Genomic DNA, 24,093 nt, shown 5'->3' on the forward strand with positions numbered 1-24,093 from the left:
GAGATTCAGAACACTTCCATATTAGAAAAAAACACGCCTAGGTTCTATGACTACAAAATAAGACACTTTACATTTTTTTCCTTTCTAAATCATTACTAGGATTCAAGAACATTCTTATAGCCAAAAGCACCAAAAACCTCCCTCGCCTGAATGTCTTAATGTCCACTAGACATATAATATCAGCATTAACTTCCAGCAGCCATAGTAGAATGGTAGACTTTCAAATCCTATGTTTGATACCATTCATATTAATAGTAAAAAATTTCATTATATCATCTTGAAACTCTAATTTTTTTTTTCTTTTCTCTTCTCTTTTTGTAACCTTTCGAAAGATCCATTTCACCTGGACCTTCCCGCACACATTGCTAGTCTGTAACTTTTAGCTGCTCAGCTATTATTTCCTCAGAGGAATATGTCTTTTCTCAAGTAAACAGTCACTGTACTGAACCCAGTATTTAAATCATCAGATGTATTAAGACATTGTATCCATAATTATTACACTGTGAACTGAACATTTTCTACCAGCTTATATCATCCACCGATGTTTCGTCAGTGTTAATAAGGAAGTACATCTATAAATGCCTCATTTCATTATACTGTCTTCAGTTTTGTAAGCATTTCCCATGTCCCTTCTCCTACCACCATTCATACCTTCATTTTTTGGGCAAATCGAAATTAAATGAAAATATTCTCCACACAGTAAACAAGTAATAAAACTTTAGGCATATTTGGCAGTACATCTGCTTAATGTTAACGTATATAACAGAGTTGTGCACTAATTTTGTGTTTTACATTTTTAATAATGCATATCCATCCAGACCCTAGACCGGAGTGGGTTTGTTTTTATTTATTCCATAAATAGATTCACAACACAGTTTTTGAGTTTTCCTTGTGCATTCCTTTCCATAAAGTAATTTCTTAGTCGTATAAAAAACTCATTTTTTTCACTGCTGGCCATTTATATACATCAACAAATCTGTTCATTGTGTAACACCTTTCTTTTTTCAGTGAAATAATTGCCTGTGGTACAGTTTCTTTCATTTCAAAATAAATGTAGTACAAGGGCTCAATTCCCAAGTGAATAAAAGCACTTTAATCTTCTGTTATTACTCCCAGTGGACTCAAGACAGAACTCCAAATTGTGAATCTGTCTGGGTGTGTAACACCCCTTTTAATGTTAGTCTAATGACATTGTGCTGCTGAATTTCTCTTCCAGTCCTTCTGTCAGTTTGTATTGCCTGTGTCTGCAAGCAGTTTCTTATTGGCACCATCCAAAAAAAAAAAAATTCACTGTACCCTCCTTCTCTGCCCAACATTGTTTCAGCTTGGATCCTGGCATTATTTCCACTCACATGACCATTCGGAGCAGCTTCCATTTCATTTCCTTGTCAGAAACTTACTGGCTGATTCAGTTTCTACTTTCTCATCATTGATGTACTCCATCTTGACAGTTCACAGTGTATACTGGATTATAGAATAAATGCTCATTTCTGTACAAAAACATGCATGCTGATTGGACAAACCAGTCAGTGTGGCCATTGTAAATCCAAGCTCTGCAAATAAAAAAAAGAGCCCGATGTGTGAGCAGATGGACCCATTGTACATACCTCTCAGCTGGAGCTGCAGAATGTTCCATTTCATGTCACATTTTTGCTATTAATACTCATCTTCTACAAAACAGTTCAGCACAGAAGATGAAACCAATAGCAATATGGAGAAAATGTAGATTTCTCTATTACTTAAAAAAAAGCTTAATATTTAAAAACATGTTCACTGATTGGACAGATTAGTCAGCATGCTGTTTATAATCTGAGTTCCCACAGGAAGAACTCCCAACTTCTTTGTGCTGTCCTTGAAGATTTTAAACTATGGTAAACAAAAACAAAACAAACAAACAAAACATTCTCAGGCCTGTAAAGTGATCCATAAAGCAGAATATATTATTAAAAAATTCATGTCACATCAAAAAAAGATAATACAGCAATATACTGTACATGTGCAGTACATATCTTCAATGTCCCAGACTATGAGAACCTGACAGAGGCCACTAAAGTTTGTACAATGACATTATTTAGAATAGGTAAGACTTTTTTTCTTAAATAATACCATTGTATAATAGCAGTAATCTACTCTAGTGTGTGGATAATGCAGGATTTACACATGGTTGGCATTGTTTAATTACTCGGGCTTCACTCTTGTGATCAAACCACATCAACCATGAATAAATCCAGCATTACCTACAGTCACTCATGGATTATTGCTAAAAGAATCCACCTCTGATAAAGTGATTTCAGACAGGTATTTCTTTGTCTTGAAACTGAAAACTACAGATTTCAGTATCCTGAACTACAAAATTTTGTCTTGTATCATTTATTCTCCCTACTCCATCTAAGAGACAGACTGATAGCAACCTGTGCTGTAGACACAGGGAATTTCCCTGGTGCTTTGTCCACATTCCCCCTTGTCTGTATAAATGCCCCTTGGGAGTCTCTGAGTCTAGGCCAGACTCCTATGGACAATATTACGCTCAGCACTGTTAAGCAAACAAATCAGTACATAAATAAACTTTATAGTCACTTTATCTCAGGATGGAACTTTCTGAGCTGTTCCTTATGTATGCACCTGTTTCCTCATTTTTTAGCAAGGAAGTACTGCGGCAACATTTCAAATTGCATAGAGCTGACAAAAGCAAACAGTCTGATGTAACAAAGGGTTTTGTGCAGGGAAAGAGTCTCCTGTTCATTTGTTGTCTCCTTTTTAGCTAGTCTAACTGCGATAAGAACTGTGCGCACTCCAGGTGAACATACCATTTCTACCTTTGTGCAAGGGTGTTACCATGTGCCTCAGATGGCAACAACACATGGGTGGTGATGCCAAGAGTCACGCCACTGGTAGATTTAAAAAATAAGCCTCTGAAAGTCTCCTTGTGAGTTTGATGCCATTCTCAGCTTGGTGCTGTTTGTTTTTAGGCATTTTCTGACACATGAAATATACTAATCTAAGAATCCTCTGCATGAAACTAAACTTTGAGGGTGACCTCTGACACTGCCACATGGTGACATAAAAATTTGTAACTGTTATTAACACTTGCTTATTTGTGCCAGTACAAATCTTTAACGCTGCTCTTCAACACCTTACTGTCCTCTTAGTCTTGTTGTTTCTCTCCTAAAATATTTTTCTATATTATAAGGGGAAGCGTGTCAAATGGTTAAAAAATATTTCCGTATTATTCATTTCAAGGAGAAGTATGACTTTGTTTCAAAAAATTCTGTTTCTTGACAACAAACCAGGATACTGACTTTGACAAGCTATACCCTTATTCTCATTTATATTTGTTTTTTTACTGTAATAGTGTAGAATCCTTTCTTCAAAGTACCTTTTCTGTATAGCACATTAATGATCGATGTTCTCTAGTCAAAGAGTCAGTGTAGCGGGTCGGTAAGTATGTCCTGTAGGGAACATATTGGTGTACCAAGCCGCTCTCTCTAATTTATACTAAACATAATTTTTACCTCTTTATTTTAAGCCTTTCTGCTTTGTTTCTTCAGTTTTAAATTCCCTTTTTATTCCACAGCCTTAAGAGTAATCCACTGTTAGTTCACCTGTTTTAACTATAGGTTTTATTTATATAAGTGTATCACTTTGTGTTCATTCAGCCTACATTTTATTAGTATTTGTGTTGTTCAGATAATCCCTGAGATGGATTATTCTTTTCCTGTTTGACCTTAGTGACTGCCTAACATAAATAACTGAATATGTCTTTTGTGTATTATGGATTGTTTTTATGATAGTACTTGGTTAATTGTTATTTATCTGTTGATTGTTTATAATACAGTGCCCTGGGGACCTAGTAAAGGCACTGCCAAGATGGCACAGCTGGTGGAAACATAACCAAGATTAAAAACACTAATTTCATGGACAGGCGACTAGATATAGTACTCTGCTAAATACAAAGATGCAGCATCTATGAGGAATTATTAAATTTCTTAGCAAATAATATTTTGGGAAGCACTGGTTCATTTGATGCTCTGATTCAGTGCAGAAATGTGAGTTTAACTGAATATTTCATCTGCTTTCTAATTAGCTGGGTATTAGTTGAAGAAGTGTGATACAGAAAGAGATGGGAGGTTATTCCACAGCATTAAGTGTTTTTATTGAAAAATGTCCACCCAGTTTAGTGCATATATTAGAATACTGCTGAAGAGAAGGAAACTGGATCTGAATTTATGAGTAGATATCTAGCTTCTGATGAGCATCACAAGGTTCATCAAGAAAACACTTGCAAAACATTTATAGATTAGGGACCCCATAAGGTGATCCTGTTTTTTTATAGGTGGAGGCACTCTAGAGAGTAACAGTGATGGGTCTTCCAATGAGTGCTGTAATTGAAATGTAATCTGAAGGCTTTATAAATGACATGTACCTGCCTTACTTAAATATTTTCCAAGAAGACTTTGCTTAAAAGGCATAGCATGAATAATGGTAATTCTGCTGTATGAATTTTTCTAAAAATAAATATGTACATTGAATAGCAGAACATCTTATCATATTTTGCTTTTTTGAGACTTGCAAAATGGTTGCAAGCTTCCTAATGAGAAAACAAGTGAACTTTCAGGATGACCCTGAAGCTATAAGAACCAGTCTGGAAAATGTAGGTTAACTGTGTAACTTTAAAGTATAACAACCGTAAATGTTAGCATTAATCTAACATTGGTAACAACATTGATGCAATGAGGCTGAAGTCATTTTGTATGTAACACAAGACCTTTAAAAACACACTACTGAGTGAGTGAAATACATTTGTTTTTCACACACAATTTAAATTTGTCAAATGCAGTAATCTCATAATTACATGTTTTCTTTGGGAAAACAATTTGGGGGGAAACATTTGATGTTGCATTGCATTGTTTAGTTCTTGAAAACATTATTCTTTTGTTTCTTTCATTTAAAAAAAAAACACAATCTTGATCGGTTATAATAATGCAGCTCTCTGAATCCACAGGCAAACACACTGAGTGATGGAACCACAAAAGCCACTGTTGTAGGCTGCATTCATATTATCCATGCCCGTGCCATTTGATTGTGGTTTGTTGCTACTGTTGTGCTCTGAATTTCATTTTGTTTTTTACTAGGTAAGTCATAGCTTTTCTTTTATTGGCTCAATATGCTTTACCATTTTTGTGATATGTCGTTAACTTTGCTGTGATCACAGTAATTGATTTCTTTTCATTTTTAGTTCCCATTTGCAGTACAGAATAATTAGAAAAGTCTAGTAATTTCATTGGATAAATGTGTATTGTTTAACATTTGTGTAGTTCTGAGGTTCATTTGCTTTACTAGCTGTTACCACATTTTTGTATCTAAATGTCTGAATCATATAATGAAAAGTGAACATGTGAAACATTGCTTCAGTAGGTTACAGTCCTGTGTATTTTGTTTATCAATGTAGAAATTAAAAAAAAAACATTTCTACGGTGCAGTATTTTGTGATTCAGACACATTAGCTGCAGTAAGGAAAACCCCATTACCAAATAATTTATGTCTCTGAATCACTGTTAACTACCACTAGTACAAATCAGCACTTTTCTGAGGTAGTTAATAGTGCAATGCATTGTGTTAGTACAGGCACCCCCCCCCCAAATAAACTCTCCAGCATACAATATGCACATTCAAACACATATCACATACCTGTCCCTTTGTGGTCAGAACATACCCAGTGTCACCCTTTTCCTGCCCTTGTAAATCATGGATAATTGCAGTCTGTTATTAATGTCAGACATTAGTTTGACACTTTACTTTCTTTTGTAAATGCACGGTAGTGTAAATGCTGTTATACTAGTGATGTTCTAAGTTTGTAGGTACAATAATTAAAATCCATACCTGATTTTGTCTCACCAGTAATTTTGGTTTTGTCTTGATTTCTTGAGTTACAAGGTTGAGAGGTATGCTTAATGTTCTCTGTCCCTCTCCCTCGTAAGTCACAAACTGTTTCAGTCATTTAATAATGCAAGGATTTAGGGTTCAAAGCCCTTCGCTCACTTTCTACTTTACATGTTTTTAAGTCTTATTTATTTTATTTATTTATGTATGCATGTATGTATGTATGTATGTATGTATGTATGTATGTATGTATTTATTTATTTATTTATCTACATTAAATCCCTAGTGTCTAAAGGTGGAGCAATGAACTAATATCCTATGTGGGAGGTGGGAGGGCAGGGGGGCTGGAATCCCTTTTAATTCTTTTAAGACATGCTGCTTATAGTATCCTTGGCAATGAGTGGTTCCCCACACCACTTTTTTGTTAATTAATTGCCTTTATGGAATACTGTAAAGAGTGTTCCCCCCCAAATACATGCCTTCAGAGTTCTCACTGGTATCTAGTGATTCTCTCCAACACATATGTTTAAGTGCCGTTAAGGCACAGTGATGAAGGTTATCTCTAGTGGCTAGTATTCTCCCCTGACCCGCATCCTTATAGTTATCCTTGGTGGTTAGTGCACCCAACCCATTACGTTACACTACCCTGGTGGACTTACATGTCATGTGACTGAATGACAAACCACTGAAAACAAATGGTTCATAAGTTCATAGATACTTACTAGGCTATTAATCTTTGAGGATCTTTAGAAGCCTAGCATTGCATTTCCATTAAGTTTTTAGCCCTTGCAATTTAAATACTAATAACCCAGAGCTGGGCAGAAAATGTACATTTTATCTCTATCCATAAGGGACACAGGAGCTAAACTAGGGGTGATTTTTTTTAATTTATTCATTCATTTGTCCAGATTACATTTGAATAGATTAATGGAAGTATTTTACTTTAGGTGGAGAGGAAGGGAAGATGATTCCAAAGAAGTGGTATTCTTTGTGATACATATATATCCCTCCGACATCTTCTGTTTATGTTCTACAAGCGATTGCACCATCTTGAGTGGGTGTTTATTCCAGTGTTTGACTTGTGGATGTTTAGTAGATCTGACAGGATAAGGTGTGTTGAGGCACAGCACATAAGGCAAACATTGCCCCTCAGTAGCCTGTATGATACCAAGAAGACTGAAAAGTTTTTGAGATGGTCTGTGTAGTTTTTATGGTTGAGGCTGTTGATTTTCTTGGTGAGAAAGCATGGCTGGCATTAAATTGTGTTAAGTATTTGGAAGGATACCTACTGATGGGAGAATTATGCTCATGATGAACCTAATCAGTGGAATGACCACATCCATGTACCTAGACATCATAATCGTTCTAGTAAGCTGTGTACTAAAAAAGGATTTTCTTACAGCAGTAGATGCATGGTGATCAAAAGCCAGTTTGCTGTCTACATAGATTCCCAGGTCCCTAACTACTGGATCAGTTTTCAGTAGTGTGCTTTGATGTGATAGTTACAGGGGACATCATGCTTGATGAAGGAGAGCATTATAAATTTTTGGCTTTTTATATTAGGCCATGGTATGACATCAGCTATTTGTTTGGGAAAGGCTGTCTAGGAGGGTCTTGGTGTCCTTTGGAGAGTTTATGATGGCACCAGGTTTGCAGTCATCTGCAGACCTGGCCAGCCATAAACGTTTAACATTAGTTTTGACCTATTAGAAGTAAATGCCAAAAAGGAGCGGCCCAATCACTGAAGCTTAGGGTACACCACTAGTGGCAGGTCTTTTAGGGAAGGTAGGGTGACTTACTCTAATTTCCTAGGTGCCATTTGTGAGGCAATTTGCTATCCAATGAGTTACATAGATAGTAACATTTAGCTGGGAGAGTTTATTAACAATACATGAGTGTGGGATGCTTATGAATGTATTTGCAAGATCTAGATATGTAGTGTGTACTGATTTTTACTCATCCATTTCAGTAATCTTCTCAAAGAAGTCAGCCAGAATAAGCAGACAGGTTCTGCCCTTGACAAAACCAAACTGGCTTAGGTCAAGAGTTTGTAGGTTACCTAAGTCCTTATTTACTATTTCCAAAGTGATCATATACATAGCCTTACAAATGAGGTTGGTCAGACATATGGGTCTGTAATTAGTGAAGCTTATTAATGCCCCACATTTGTGCAGAAGGGTGGCTGCTCCTGTCCTCCATTCTTCTGGCACAATGCCTGTTTGGATGTTGATGTTGAATTGCCTCTGTAGGGAGTTTGACTGGTCTTGTTTCAGGCTGGCCAATAGGCAGCCTGGTATGTTACCTGGCACTATAGAAGTAGTGTTCTTGGACTTGGAAAGTACTTTGAGGACTTCCTTTTTGGAGATTTGATGATGGGTTTTGATACAGGTATGTGATATGAGAATGTGGAGGGGAAGGTAAGGTTAGAGCTCATTTCTGTGCTAGCAGATTGGGTATGTTCTGAGGGTCTCAGTAGGTGGGATCATACAGCATTAGCTCTTTGCAGTGCTAGTCATTGTTTCTGAGGTTTGTAACATAGTTAAAGAAGACTTTATGGTTTTACCTAAGAAGCTATTTTTATCACATATCTCGCTTTGGTTTATTTGATCAAGGACCGCCAGAGTTCCTTGTTAAGTTTAGGAAGAGAATTTCTGACATCTTGACAGTTGCATTTATTTCATGCAATGAGTTTTTTTCTTTTATTGTGTGAGCCTGTTTATACTGTAGGGGATTATTTTTTTTAAATTTGGCATTGTATTTACTTCAGTGGGTGGCAGATGCATCAATGCAGCTACTCACATTTGCACAGAATTTGTTAATAAAAGATTCTGTATCATCAGAGTGGAGAGAGATGTTGAATTTAGCCAGGTCATCACTCAATTTTAGTAAATTAGCAGCCTTCGGATAATCTTTAAATAATGAAGTATTTGATGATGCTTCTGGCTTTAGCGTTATGGTGAATGTGACTAATTTATTGTCAAAATTGACTAGGGAGAGGAGAATGTTAGATCTGGTGGGGAAGACAGCTGTCCCATATTAGTGGGGAAGACAGCTGTCCCATATTAGTGAGGACCAAGTCCAGGATTTTGTCTCAGTTTTGGATACAGACTAACTTGTCCAGAGATTTTGTATTTATGAAGTCCAGAAATCTCTGGACATAAATGTTAGGGAATGTATAAGTCTCCTAGCTGATGTATGGGTAGTTGGAAGTCCTCTAGGAGTGTGATGTTTGTCCTAATGCATAGAGACTCCATACTAGTCAGCTAAGCAATATGGGTTGGAGGCATAGAGGAGTCCTATTAGCTTTGATGTGATAAGGAGTTTGTTAATAGTAAGTTAGACATGGAGGAGTTCCAGGTCATTAACCTTTCCCATAAGCCTGGAGGTGAGATTATTTTATGTATATATAGAGACTCCACTGCCTTTAGTGCCATTGTCTATTATGGTGGGCCTGAGCATGAAGCAGTTTTTGAAGCCCTGCACTGATGGGGTACTCTCAGTGATCATGAACCATGTCTCCATGCCAGTGCATATATTGATGCATTACAGTGTAAGCAGTGCCTGTGGGTGTGGAGTTTTTTGATGAGGATCCTAGCATTGAGCAGCAATACCTTTATATTATTCTTTTGTTAAGCTGGAAGCTTTTGAAGACTGACATTACCTAAAAAGACAATTACATGGGTGGACAAGGTATTATTCAGTATACGAAAGCCTTGGGGATATAGGTGCAGGACAGCTATGACAAAGCCATTAGGATTGTGCATTATCTCCTCTAAAAACTGATATATATATATTATAGAACCCCCCCCCTTCGATGATTCCATAAGATAAGATAGTTGTTGAAGTCAATAATCTTTTGCTCACATTGCACCATCACTCTCATTGATAGTAAAATGTTGCTGAAGGCTAGGTTCATACCTGTCTTGGTCAAATATTCCAAGAGTTCCATCATGTCTCTCTTCATATAGTCTAGGGAGGTATGTCTCAAGTTATTTACTTACATGTGAACTATGTCTCTGTCATATGTGTACTTCTGCTGCTAAAGGGACTTGAGTGCATGCATATTGTGGTGAATCCCAGTACCTTTCAAGTAACTAACCATGATCCTCTGCTTATTCACTCTGATGAGTGGTGCATCAGTGTGCCTCACTTTAGAATCACCTGTGACTAGGATGTTGGATTGTGTGGGGGTTTGCTTTGTAGGCTTTTGAGATTAGACAGTCTTAAATGCACACATCATGGTGGGTGCTGCCTATGCTGAGTGTTTGTGAGGTGGGTGTGGAAACTTGTTTTTTTAGGTTACATTTAGGAGGCATTTGTGGTTTAGGTAAGTTACTTTTCGGAGCCTCATCTTACGCAGGTCTATGTGATTGGTCTGTATTGTGTATGATCAGAGCCAAATCATGGTCAAATGGGTCTCTAGGCAGGGTAATGGATCAGAGCCCCCCTAGCATACCCCCTCCACGCGTCAGCACTCCTCCAGCCATTCCATTGTCCCATTACTTGACTATTTCTCCCCATTTGCCATAAACACTCTTCAAACCTCCCAGTGTGCATACAATTTTCTTATTTACTTCTACAATGACTGTACAATGATTAGAGATATTTAAAACTTTTATTTCAGATTTTATAGCACAAACACTGATAGCCATTTGCTAAACAAGTCTCACAATGAAAACAGACTTAACATGAACAGTAAGCATTAATGCCCTTGAAACTCATATTCAGTGAAATGATGTTGAAACCCACATTCAAAGAAAATGCATCTGGCCAGTGGTGGATTTACCTTTGTGCTGTTTTCAAAACATAGGCCACTTGCACACATTTTTTAGGAACATACATACTTGCATGTGTTTTTTAATGCACCACCCTGATTGTACTAAATTATATTCTTTGTATAATGCAACACCACTTGTTAGAATGTGTTTTAAATTTGTAGCCTTGAAATTCTTTCCATTAAGCAATGAAACAAAATGTATGAACCAATAATGACAAAAATACCCATTACAGAACATTTAAACCACAAGAGGCCACTCAGACTACTGTCATTACTATCCACCAGTATCAGTCAATATACATAATCTCTGCAGAAGTAAAAGTCATCTGAATAATTCCATATTAAAAAGATCTGTTACTAAAGAAGAGGTTGCTGCTAGCAAACAACTTTACATTTCATTGCTTCATGTACAAATTCAGCGCCTGCTACCTTTGAAAAATAAATTGCCCATGCTGCATTAAAAAAATTGTAAGATGATAATATTACAATAAGGAATGGCTGTCAAACCAGTAGCAGGTTCATAATTACTAGGCATCTTATCCAAAGGAGGACCTACTCAAGAGAGCAGCACCCCCATTCCCTCATAAAGGGTACTGCAATATCAGCCTTCTGCACCAAAGGCAAATATGCTACCTTTTATGCTACTAACACTACTTACAAATTTTATAGCGCAAACACTGATGATGGCAATTTGCTAAACAAAACAGTTACACATTGAAAACAGACTTAGCATGAGCAGCAGTAAACTTCTCCCTTGAAACTCAGCATTTCTTGAAAATGCACAGCAACTCAACATTCCTTAAAAATGAGCAGAAACTCAACATTCTTTGAAAATGCACTGGAACTCAACATTCTGTGAAGATGCACAGAAACTCAACATTCTTTGAAAAATGTACAGAATCTCAAAAGTCCTCAAAAATGCACTTGAACTCAACATTCTTTTGAAATGCACAGAAACTCAACAGTTCTTGAAAATGCACATATTGTTGACAGTTTGGTAGTTTTTATAGAGGATTCAGGCTCTAGTCTCTTGTAATCAAGGTGCCAGGGGTGGACCCTGAATTAGTTAACCAACCTGCCATTTCTACTTAAGGCATTACAAACACGCACAAACAAACACCATAATTTCATTCTTTTTTTCATCTGGAATGGCAAGTCCAATAAAAATCCAAATCTAGTGCTCCACTCCAGTGCTGTTTAAATGTTTGTTCATCTTTAACACAATGCAGGTACATGCACAGACACTTCTAAGGACATACTCTGCATGCATCCTTAAGGAAGAAATGTAAGTTTTGTGGCAGCCCCCCAGCGACTGAGCCCCCAAGCCTGGGGGGGGGGCAATACAACTGCCTAGGTCAGATACTGCTGAATCTGGCTCTGTATATAATAGGTATACTATGGTGTTTCTGAGAACCTGTTTGCAGCTTGTAGTGACTGCATGGGAGAGTTTGCCTCTTATAGCATTTTATAGCTACATCTCTCACACACTGTGTGAGTTTAAGTAGTAGGTGGTTGTGAGTAAACATGGATGACCATTTTAACCAAGCTGGCTACATAGGCAGGATAAATCCATGGCTCCAAGTACTTACTAATGTGGGCTGAAGGGGGACTAGCACATATTAGGCTAGGAACTGATTATTGAAGGTCCTGTCTGTCTAGCAGTGGATGTAGTGTTGGTCTCAACACAGGTACACATAGGTAGGAATAAGCTATGCTTTGCTCATGCTGTCACCAGAACCAAACAGTAGCACAAATCCCAAGCTCATCATCATCATCATAAACTCCCCTATTCCCATTTCTACATGGGGTTGGGGTCTCATGTTAACTATTGCATTCTCTCTCAGTTCAGTGCCACACCTCCTGCCTTCTTTGACACTTGTGCCTGACTGTCACAGATTTTCTCTCACACAATCCACCCACCTCTGTGCTGGATGCCCTCATTTCCTCTTGCATTCTTCCTGTATGTCCCAAATCTTCTTCATCATTTTGTCTTCTGCTTTTATGCATATGCCTGGACCACTGTAATCTGTTCTCTTTGATCTTTCCTGAAATAGGAGTCACTTTGGGTTCTGTTCTTATGTCCTCAGGTCTTCATCTTTCTTCCACAGTGTGCATCCTACCACCCTTCTCAGGCACTTTATTTCCATCACCTCTAGCTTTCTCATCTGCTTTGCCTTTATGGCCCAGGTTTCTGTAGCATACTGTAGTACTGGTCACACCACTGTTTTGTAGACATTACTTTTCAGCTTCTTTGACATTCTTTTCTCATGTATTACACATGATACTCTAAGCCAGTTGGCTGCAGCCCCTCTGATTCTAGCTTTTATCTCTTCATTCAAACATCCCTTCTCCTCAACCACCTCTCCCAGATACTTGAAGCTATAAACCTATTCCACCGTCTTCCTTTCTATCTCATTTCTCATCTTCTGATTTCCCCAATTTGCTGCCATTACCACTGTCTTACCTATACTTAGTTACATCCCATATGACTTCAGTTTTGCTAAAGTTCTTGCTCAATGTCCTCCTGTAATGCCACACCATCTGCATACAGCAACTTCATTGATCTGTCCTCTCTGGCCTGTTTGCTAATGTAGTCCATCACCTGTATCAACAGCACTGGGTTCAGAGCAAAAACCTGGTGCACACCCACTCCCACTGGGAAACCCTCTGTGAGACCAAACACTGTTCGTACTTGAGTCAATGGGTCCTTGCACAGAGCCTACACTAATTCTATCAATGATGTTCATCGTGCATACAGCTGCAGTAATCACATACGGGTTCTCTGCCGTCAGGCGGTCCCTCGGTCGGCCGAATTCCAAAGTCTAGGTCCAGCGTCAGTTGTTGTCGCTCTCCTTCCTGACATCAGTGCGGCAGGGGTATATAAGACACAGCCGACGCCATTTTCTTCAGTCTTTTTTGCCGCGCGGTGCCCGAAGCAGAAGCAGTTCGCAAGTGCCGGTCGGCCATCTCCTGAATTTACGAAAAATTGGAAACCGAAGTCTTCATTAAAGCTAAGTACCCCGTTGGGGAAACTTTTCATGCCTCAGACCGATGTCAGAAAAAGTTAACAATTGTATTTCTTGTGGGAAGCAAATACCGCATAAGGATTTCCATTCCCTCTGCATACCTTGTATAGGCCCAGACCACGACATCTCGGGCTGTCGCTTTTGCGCGACTTTCAATAAGCGCACTATTAAGCGTCGGGCGGAGTTCGCCCAACACTTTTTTGGTATAGCCTTTGATTATAAAATGTCGGAGACTCCGACTACTGTTTTGTCCAAAAAACGCAAGGACAAGGACCGACACGCGAGGTCCGTGGTCCCAACCGACACCACGCCAAAACCAGCTACACGTGGTCCGGTTCTCAGCGAGACGTCTATGCAGTCCCTGACTACCGACGACACTTCTTTGACGGTGTCTCCTGTAACCGAGACCGCAGGAACCTCGGCCCATACCCAGACTACAACCACCGAAGCCACTGTGAGCATTGAGCCTCCAAATGTGGACAGGTCCACTTCCACCCATGGTGTCTTTAGACCCTCATCTTCCTTTTCCATTAAGGCCTTTACTAAGTCCAAATCAGCCAGGCATCCCAAGAGGCCTGTTGCACAGGGCCCATCTCCAGGCCCCATGCCTAAAAAGCAGATGCTTAAAATGGCTGAGGATTTAATTACTCTCATCAGGGGTTCCCAACCTCCCCCAGACAAGAGACCCAGAGTGGAGGAAGATTCTCCCTCTTCTGATCAGGGCTCCATTTTTTCAGAACATTCTGATGTAGAGGAACACTTTTACTCCCCTTTTGAAGATTCTGATGCAGAGCAGTCCATTCCTTTTGTATCCCCTCCTGAGGATTTTTCTTTTGGAGAAACCTTGCACACCTTGAGGGAACACTTCCATTGGGAAGGCCAAGACTTTTCTGATTCCAAGAAAAGACTTAGGGAATTTCTTTTGTTACCTCAACACAGACCACTGGCGATACCTCCTGTCTTGAACATTCTTGATGATGTTTATTCGGAGGCTTGCCTTAATCCGGATTCACTGCCTCCTGCCCCAGTCAAGCATGATAGGTACTACAGAGTTCCTAGCTCTCACCAATTTCTTTACAAAGGCCATAATGCTGACCCTGAAACCATTTCTCAAGGCCCCAAGGGAATGAAGGCCTCTACTGCTAAGAATCCACTACCTTCCGAAAGAGAGTCAAGATCCTTAGAAAGATGGGGAAAAAAGGTATATACCTCGGCCACCCTAGTCATGAGGGCCTTAAATTGTCAGTTTCATATGCTTAAATATCAGCAGTTTCTGTTATCACAATTAAGAAATAAAATGTCTCAACCTGAACAACCAGATTTGAAGGAGTTGCAGGATATGGTGCATGGTGCAGAACAAGTGGGTAAACACACCTTACAATGTGGTTATGATGCCCTAGAGGCCTCAAGTAGAGCTGCTGCTACAGGATCAGTCATTCGTAGACATGCATGGCTCAGGGAACAAATCTTGCCTGATCATGTGAAAGCTAAACTACTAGATGCTCCTTTACAAAAGGATGTGCTATTTGGTACTAATGCTGAGGAGATACTACAGAAAATGGAAGAAAAAGCCAAATCTATGCAAACTGTCAAAGCTTTTCTGCAGGTTCAACCACCACGTTTTAGCAGAAATTGGCCTTCAAAAAACTGGTCCTTTCCAGCCACGGACAAGCCCCAAAGAGGTAGATACAGGCACACAAGGGGCAGAGGACAATCACAAGGATCATATAGAGGCAGGCAATGGCAAACTCCAGCACCAAGAGGTGGCGAAGACAGTGCACAACAACACAGGAAACAAACCCAATGACTTCCTCCTTTCCATGCCAAGCAAGTCTCAGCTGGCAGCACCCTTGGGAGGAAAGCTGGCATTATTTACAAGTAATTGGCATATTGTCACAACAGACAAACGGATCCTGGACGTCATAAACAGAGGCTACAGATTTCATTTTCACACTCTTCCAAAAATGAGAGGCATGCCAAACCTGCCACACAATCAAAGGGCAGAGGCACAACTACAAATTTCAAAGCTCATAGAAATGAAAGCTATTCAAGAGGTGCCTACTCACGAACAAGGCCAAGGTTTTTATTCCAGGCTGTTTCTGGTACCAAGGAAAGGAACCAACTGGAGACCCATTTTGGACTTATCCATCCTAAACACATTCTTACTCGTACCAAAATTCAAGATGCTAACATTACAGCAGCTTCTTCCCATGCTGGGCAAGGAGTTTTGTCTGGTAACAATGGACCTCAAGGAGGCATACCTGCATGTCCCAATCAATTCTCTGCATTGCCCTTTGGCATATCTACTGCACCCAGAGTATTCACGAAATGCCTGGCATCAGTAATTGCCTACTGCAGACTTCAAGGGATACAAATTTACCCTTATTTGGACGACTGCCTGATTCAAGCGGACAGCAAACACATACTTCTGGAGCATCTGGCTTATGCAACACGGTTACTGAATTCTCTGGGATACACAATCAACAAAGAGAAATGCAGGCTAATACCATCTCAGAAAATAACTTTCTTGGCTGCCAACTTGGACACAAACACCCAGATGGCCTATCTTATGCCAGAAAAACAGGGGCAACTAACTCAGTACTTCAAAATACTAGCAAATTGTACCAGGCTTACTGCAAGGAAAATCCTGCAGGCTCTGGGCTTCATGGCATCTTGCATTCTTTTAATCCCATGTGCAAAGTTGCATATGAGGAAACTTCAATGGTACCTAAAAAACCTATGGTCTCAACACAGCCACAGTTTGGAAACAATAATACCAATAATTCCATGTTTGCAAAAGGAATTTCTATGGTGGGCCAAGGCATGTTAAACAAACACAGGTCTCCCATTCTGCAAGCCTCAAGCAAATCAAGTCATCACAACAGACGCCTCAGATTATGCCTGGGGGGGCGCACATGACAGACAGGTGCATTCAGGGCAAATGGTCCCAAAAGGAAAAGCACCTTCACATCAATCAAAAAGAAATGCTAGCAGTGATAAATGCAATTACAGCTTTCAAGGACCTCCTGCATCCAGGACAATTATTGATAAGAACAGACAACACCACAGTAATGTGGTACATAAACAAACAAGGAGGAACACATTCATACCCCTTGTGCAGACTAGCCATGACACTTTGGAACTTGGCTCTGGAATGGCAAATCGAACTTCAAGCACAGTACTTGCCAGGTTTGGAAAACACGCTGGCAGACAATCTAAGCAGAAATATGACAGATCCTCACGAATGGAAGTTGCACCCTCAAGTGTTTACAAAGATAATCCAAGTGTGGGGGAGGCCAGACATAGATCTCTTCACCTCCCACAGGAATCACCAATTGGAAAAGTTTTGTTCAAGGACCTTTCATCCAAAGGCCTGGAGGGTGGACGCCCTTTCATTCAGTTGGACAGCATGGACAGTGTACGCTTTCCCACCTCTGCCTCTTCTACCCAAGGTGCTCTTGAAAGCAAGAGCAGACAGACCGAAAATGATACTGATTGCTCCAGACTGGCCAAGACAACACTGATACCCACTCCTGAGGAGCCTAACACATACTCCTCCCTGGCACCTACCTCTAATGCCTCTTCTGCTGACTCAGCACAGCTACAAAACTCTTCACAGTCAGCTGAAAACACTCAACCTCGCTGCATGGAAAATTCCTTAACACCACAACAGACTCTATTACCCAAGGAGGTGCAGGATGTCATTTTGGAGGCCAGAAGGCCATCTACTAGAAAGGCTTACTCTGCAAAATGGAAACGGATTTGCTCTTGGAATGAGAAAAAAGGCCAGGACCCTAGAAAACTGAATTTGCCTCAGGTATTACAGTATCTAGCTGAGCTGCTGAACAGTGGACTTTCCTTTTCCTCCATAAAAATACATGCCTCAGCCATTTCTGCAGAATTCAACACGGATCCACCTTTATTCTCTCACCCACTCTTAAGACAGTTCCTCAGGGGGGCTAAGAATATAAGACCTCCAAGGAAACAACCAGTGCCAGCCTGGGATCTTAATTACATTCTAGAAAAATTAACATTGCCTCCTTTTGAACCAGCTGCCTCAACAGATTTGCAATATTTGTCCTGGAAAACAGCTTTCCTTCTGGCCATTACCTCAGCTCGTAGGGTTTCAGAACTACAAGCCCTCATGGCTGTGCAGCCCTTTCTCATCTTCCATCAGGACAGGGTTTCCCTTCGAACCAACCCATCATTTATGCCTAAAGTGGTATCCAGGGTAGCTTTAAACCAAGCCATACACTTACCTACCTTTTACCCCAATCCTCAAAACAAAGGGGAAAGGCTGTTGCACTCCTTAGACATCCATAGGCAGCTGCGTTATTATTTGGACAGAACAAAGCCTTTCAGGAAATCAGAACAATTTTTGTGTCCTATGCTGTAGGGGCTCAAGGGAAGCCAGTTACCAAACAGACAATTTCAAAATGGATAGGCCACTGCATATGGTTTTGTTATTCCTATCATGGAAAATCTGTCCCTACAGGCATCAGATCCCACTCCACCAGGGCCACAGCTACCTTTACAGCCTTCCTCAGAGGAGTTCCTACAAAAGATATTTTGGAGGCAGCCACTTGGAGTTCTGTGCATACCTTCACAAAACACTACCATCTGCCCTTATACTCCAAAACTAGAGCAGGCTTTGCCACTGCTGTGTTGCAGGGCATTCTGGCTCAACCCAGTTCCACCTAGTGCCTACCACCCTATGCGTAGCTTTGGGATTCTACCCATATGTGATTACTGCAGCTGTATGCACGATGAACATAGTACAGTTTTGTACCTACCATAAATGTAGATGTTCAAGTGCTAATACAGCTGCAGTACAGGTTTCCCTCCCTCCTTCCCCTCTTGGTAAAGGCATAGGGCCTAACCCCTCTTCATACAACCTGATTGGGTTATCCTTCTATGGTATATTTGCTGGCAACTACTGTTTTTTGATTATATTGCATTGCATGTATATAAATATAATTTATGTATTGCCTTCCTTCTGGGGGCACCTGACATCTGGGGCAAGAAAGACTGAAGAAAATGGCATTGGCTGTGTCTTATATACCCCTGCCACACTGATGTCAGGAAGGAGAGTGACAACAACCGACGCCAGACCTAGACTTTGGAATTCGTCCGACCGAGGGACCGCCTGACGGCAGAGAACCCGTATGTGATTACTGCAGCTGTATTAGCACTCGAACATCTACATTTATGGTAGGTACAAAACTGTACTTTTCTGGACTTCAAACCACTGCAGTACTGCCCAAATCAGCTTTCTTGGGATCTTGTCATATGCTTTCTCCAAGTCTAAGAATGCCCAGTTGGACTCTTTCCTCATCTGTATCTTCTTCTGAACTATCTGTCTCACTGCAAACTTCAGGTCAGTTGCACTGCATCCTGATCTGAATCTGAACTGCTCATTTCCCATCTTACCTTCAACTTCTCTGCATATCCATTTATCACTCACCCTCTCTAGACCTTTCATGCAGTGTAACAGAAGATATTCTTCGTGTTTCACTGTTGCAGTCATCACACTTTGGTTATCTGCCAGGGGTATCCCTCAGTTGGCCCGAATACCAGAGGCTTAGTATTTCTGGGTCAGTTGCTGTCGCTCCAGGACTGACATCAGGTCGTCAGTGGTATAAAATCAGGCAGCCGACGCCATTACATCAGTCTTTCTTGCCGAGGAGCCTGAAGCAAAAGCAGTTTGCACGAGTGCTGGTTGGCCACTACCTGAGTTTTAATTTCCAAAATTGAAATTGAATTCTTTTAAAGCTACGTACCCCATTGGGGGTCCTTTTTTCTTGCTCTAACCCATGTCAGAAAAAGTTAACAATTGTTTCACCTGTGGAAAGTAAATACCACATCGAGATTTCCATTCTTACTGCATCACCTGTTTAGGCCCAGACCACGATGTCCCTTGTTGTCAGTTTTGTGCTTTGTTCAATGCCAGAACTATACATCATCAGGCCCTTACCATAGCTAAATACTTTCACTCTCGATCTCCATATTCTGAAATGGCTTCTGAAGCCCATCCGACTACCAATTTAATGAAAAACGTAAGGATAAAGACAGGGACAGACTGCACAGGTCCAAAACTGCCGATGACGCTTCCGTTAAGCTAGTCGCCAGTTCACAGGTACTCAGTAAGGCACTTTCACAGCCCCTGTGGATTCGCAGGCCACTACCGATACCCGTTTGGAGTACAGTATGCCGCGAGACTCTTCTTTGACTAAGGATCCTGTGGATGTCTCTACCTTGGATGTGTCTCGAGCTGCTGAGCAGGCACTGGCTTCTGAGGAAGTTCTTCACACTACCGATATTCGACACAAACCGACGACTTCTTTCGCATCTTCAGTTTTTTTCTAAACCTACAGAGTTTCTAAAGCCCAGGGTATGAACTACACCTAAAAAAATGACGACCCAAGCTCAAGCACCTGCTTCCATGCCTCAATCACAGATGCTTAGAATGGCAGAAGACCGTATCATGCTTATTAGAGGAAGCTAGCCTACCCCTTCTAAAAGAAAAAAAGACTTGTCCCCAGCAGCTTTATCTGACCAGGAGTCCGACGACTCTGAGGTTTCTGAATATGAAGACATGGCCTTGTCTGCTTATGAGGATTCAGATGCAGAGGAATCCATTTCTTCTGCCTCTCCACCAGAAGATTTTTCTTTTGGTGAAACCCTACATACTTTGAGAGAACATTTCCATTGGGAATGTCAGGATTACCCTCAGTCCAAAAAGAGACTCGGGGAATTTTTAGATTTACCACAACATAGACCCTTAGCTATTCCTCCTGTCCTGGATGTTGTGGATGATGTTTTCATGGAATCCAGTTTAACTCCTGACACCCTACCACCTGCTCCCAGAAAACCTGATAGATATTACAGAGTCCCTGACTCATACATGTTTCTTTTCAAAAATCCTACTGCTGACCCAGAGGTCATCACCCAAAGAACTAAAGGAATAAAAGAAACTACAGCGAAGAATCCCACCCCTTTGGACAGGGATTCCCGAGCTTTAGACAGATGGGGTAAAAAAGTATACACCTCTGCTACTCTTGCCATTAGAGCACTAAATTGTCCAGTTCCACATGTTGAAATACTAGCAACATACAATGGAACTCCTTAAACAAAAATTACCTACCTTTCCAGCTTGTGCAGAAAGTAAAGAATTACAGGAGCTCATGCATTCTGCAAACCAAGTTACTTAGTACACCTTGCAATGTGGCTTTGACACCCTAGAAGCATCCTGCAGGGCAGCAGTCACAGGTTCTGTACTTAGAAGCCATGCTTGGCTTAAGGAACGGACCTTGCCAGACCATGTCAAATCAAAATTATTGGACGCGATATTGAACAAAGACAATTTGTTTGGCACCAAGGCAGAAGAGGTTTTAAAAAAGATGGAAGAAAAAGCTAAATCTATGCAGACAGTTAAAGACTTTTTGCACTTCCAGCCTCTGAGATTCAGTATGCATTGCCCCTCCAAGCACTGGTCCTTTCCAGCCCCCTCGAGGCTGGCTCAGACTACACCTAGGGGAAGTAGACCCCTCCAGACGGCAGTCCCAGGGAATGCAGAGATCTAAGCAATGGAGTAGGTCCACTTCAAAAACAGGGAGTGCTAACCCACCCCTTTATGGAAAGAACTCACAATGGCTTTTCAACTCTACCCCTTACCTCTGCCCACCTGCTTGTGCCCCTATGAGGAAAACTTGCCTCCCATGCAAAAAACTAGGCCTCCATCATCAACGACCGATGGGTCCTCAACAAAGTGCCCCAGGGGTACAAATTTTATTTCCACACACTGCCAACCCCAAAAGGGTTCCCATATCTTCCTCCAAACCAGTGGGCAGAGACCCAAAACCAAGTTCATTCCCTGCTCCTGTTCCTGCAGACCAGATAGGCCAAGGTTTATATTCCAGACTTTTCCTGGTACCCAGAAAAGAGGGCACCTGGCGCCCAGTCCTAGATCTATCAATTCTAAACACCTTCCTAGTGATACCAAAATTCAAAATGTTCACCCTTCAGCAATTCCTTCCTATGCTATCCAAAGATGCTTGGTTAGCCACCATAGACCTAAGTGAGGCCTATCTGCACATCCCAGTCAAGGTTTCTTGAAAGGAAATATCTATGTTTCAGGGCAGGATCTATGCACTTTCAGTTCTCTGCACTTCCCTTTGGCTTATCCACTGTTCCCAGAGTTTTCGCAAATTGCCTGGCTCCTGTCATTGCTTTTTGCAGACAAAGAAATATTCAAATTTACCCCTACTTGGACAACTGCCTGATTCAGGCAGATAGTCAGGAAAAGCTGTTACAGCACATGACCTTTGTAAAGGACCTACTGACCTCACTGGGGTACATTATAAATGAAAAGAAATCCAAACTAGTCCCCACTCAAAAAATTGTATTCCTGGGAGCAAGCCTGGACACAGCATCCCAGATAGCATTCCTAACTCCAGAAAAACAAGCCTATCTGACAGGCTACTTCTCTCAACTAGGCACCAGAACCCAGCTATCTGCAAGGAAAATCCTGCAAGCTCTAGGGTTCATGGCCTCCTGCATTCTACTCATTCCATATGCCAGACTGCATATGAGGAAACTTCAGTGGTACTTAAAAAGCCTTTAGTGTCAATACTCTCATGATCTGGAAACTATCATACCTATGATACCTTGTCTAAGGAAAGATTTTGTTTGATGGGCAGCAGCATGCAACCACAACAAGGGCCTTCCCTTTTCACAACCCCATGCTGCCCAGACCCTAACCACAGACACATCAGACTATGCCTGTAGTGTGCACCTGAACGGCAGGTGCATTCAGGGCCACTGGAGCCCAAATCAAATACATCTGCATATCAACTAAAAAGAGGTGCTAGCTGTTCAGCATGCTCTGACAGCTTTCAAACCCCTACTCTCTCCAGGGCCTCTACTAATCAAAACAGACAACTCCACAGTGATGTGATACATCAACAAGCAGGGAGGAACTCACTCTTATCCATTCTGCAGGCTAGCCATGACCCTTTGGCACATGGCTTCAGCTATGCAAACTCACCTGCTAGCACAATTTCTGCCAGGTAACCAAAAGTCTGTGGCAGACAACTTTAGCAGAAATCTCCTAGACCCAGATGAGTGGCAATTGAACCACAGCATCTTCAGCCTTGTAACCCAGAAATGGGGTACCCCGAAGGTGGACCTATTTGCCTCCCACAGCAACCACCAGCTCAGCAATTTCTGTACCATGGACCCTCACACCAAGGCCTGGAAAGTGGATGCCCTATCCTTCCAGTGGGTAAACCTCTCGATCTGTGAATTTCCCCCGCTATCTCTTCTTACAAGGGTACTACTCAAAATAAGGGAGGAAAAACCAAGAGCAATCCTGATTGCCCCAGACTGGCCACACCAATACTGGTACCCACTACTGTGCACTCTGTCACCGCTGCCTCCATGGCACCTCCCTCAGATCCCAACTCTCCTGACACAGCAGAATGGAGAATTCTTGCATCCACAATTGCAGACCCCTAACCTGGCAGCTTGGCTTATTCCCTAACCTCTCCTCCAGTGGCCAGCCTAAGAAAGCAAGTCCTGGACGTTATACATGAGGCCAGATGTCCCAGCACTAGAAAATCCTATGCTGACAAGTGGAAAAGATACTGCATCTGGATATAGGCTAAAGGAGCTGAACCAGCACAGCCCTCCTTACCTCTCATCCTGGATTACCTAGCAGACCTATTTCACAGGGGCCTAGCCTTCTCTTCTATTAAAATTCATGCCTCTGCCATCTCTGCTCATTACAGCACAGAGCCACCTCTCTTTTCTCACCCCCTCATCAAACAGTTCCTAAGAGGGGCTAACAACTTAAGGCAGCCCGGAAGAGCTTCAACCCAGCTTGGGACCATAACTTTGTGTTGGAAAAGCTCATGCTACCCCCCCCCCCCTTTGAGCCTGCAGCTTCAGCAGAGTTAAAATTCCTCTCTTGGAAAACAGCCTTGCTTCTGGCCATCACTTCAGCTAGAAGAGTATCTGAGCTACAAGCACTCATGGCTGTGGAACCCTTCATCATTTTTCATGCTGACAGGGTCTCCCTCAGGACTAACCCAACTTTCATGCCTAAAGTGATGTCCAGTGTGGCTCTCAGCCAGTCTATTCATTTGCCCACCTTTTTCCCTAAGCCTCAAAATAAGGGAGAAAAGATCCTGCACTCTTTAGATGTGCACAGGTAACTCAGATTCTACCTGGATAGGACTAAGCCCTTTAGGAAAACTGACGAGTTACTAGTCAGCTTTGCAGCAGGGGTGGAGGGCAAGGCCATATCCAAACAAACCATCTCCAAATGGATAGCACACTGTATCCATTTCTGTTACAAACACCACGGGAATCCACCCCCTCAGGGGGTCAGGACATATTCCACAAGGACAA

The 24,093-nt window shown here is 41.4% G+C and overlaps 1 protein-coding gene across 6 annotated transcripts in view; it reads left to right on the forward strand.

Moving 5' to 3' along the window:
• The window catches only part of CTBP2 (C-terminal binding protein 2), a 2,784,951-nt gene that overhangs the window by 903,322 nt on the left and 1,857,536 nt on the right, over positions 1 to 24,093 (forward strand). For all 6 annotated transcript variants that reach the window (XM_044056194.1, XM_044056191.1, XM_044056196.1 and 3 more), the window contains one exon: positions 5,003 to 5,132. The gene's annotated coding sequence lies outside the window, so the exon portion shown is untranslated. The remainder of the gene's footprint in view (positions 1 to 5,002; positions 5,133 to 24,093) is intronic.

The sequence above is a fragment of the Protopterus annectens genome, chromosome 14.part0, assembly GCF_019279795.1.
Source record: "Protopterus annectens isolate FY-2018-M chromosome 14.part0, PAN1.0, whole genome shotgun sequence".
NCBI lineage: Eukaryota > Metazoa > Chordata > Ceratodontiformes > Protopteridae > Protopterus > Protopterus annectens.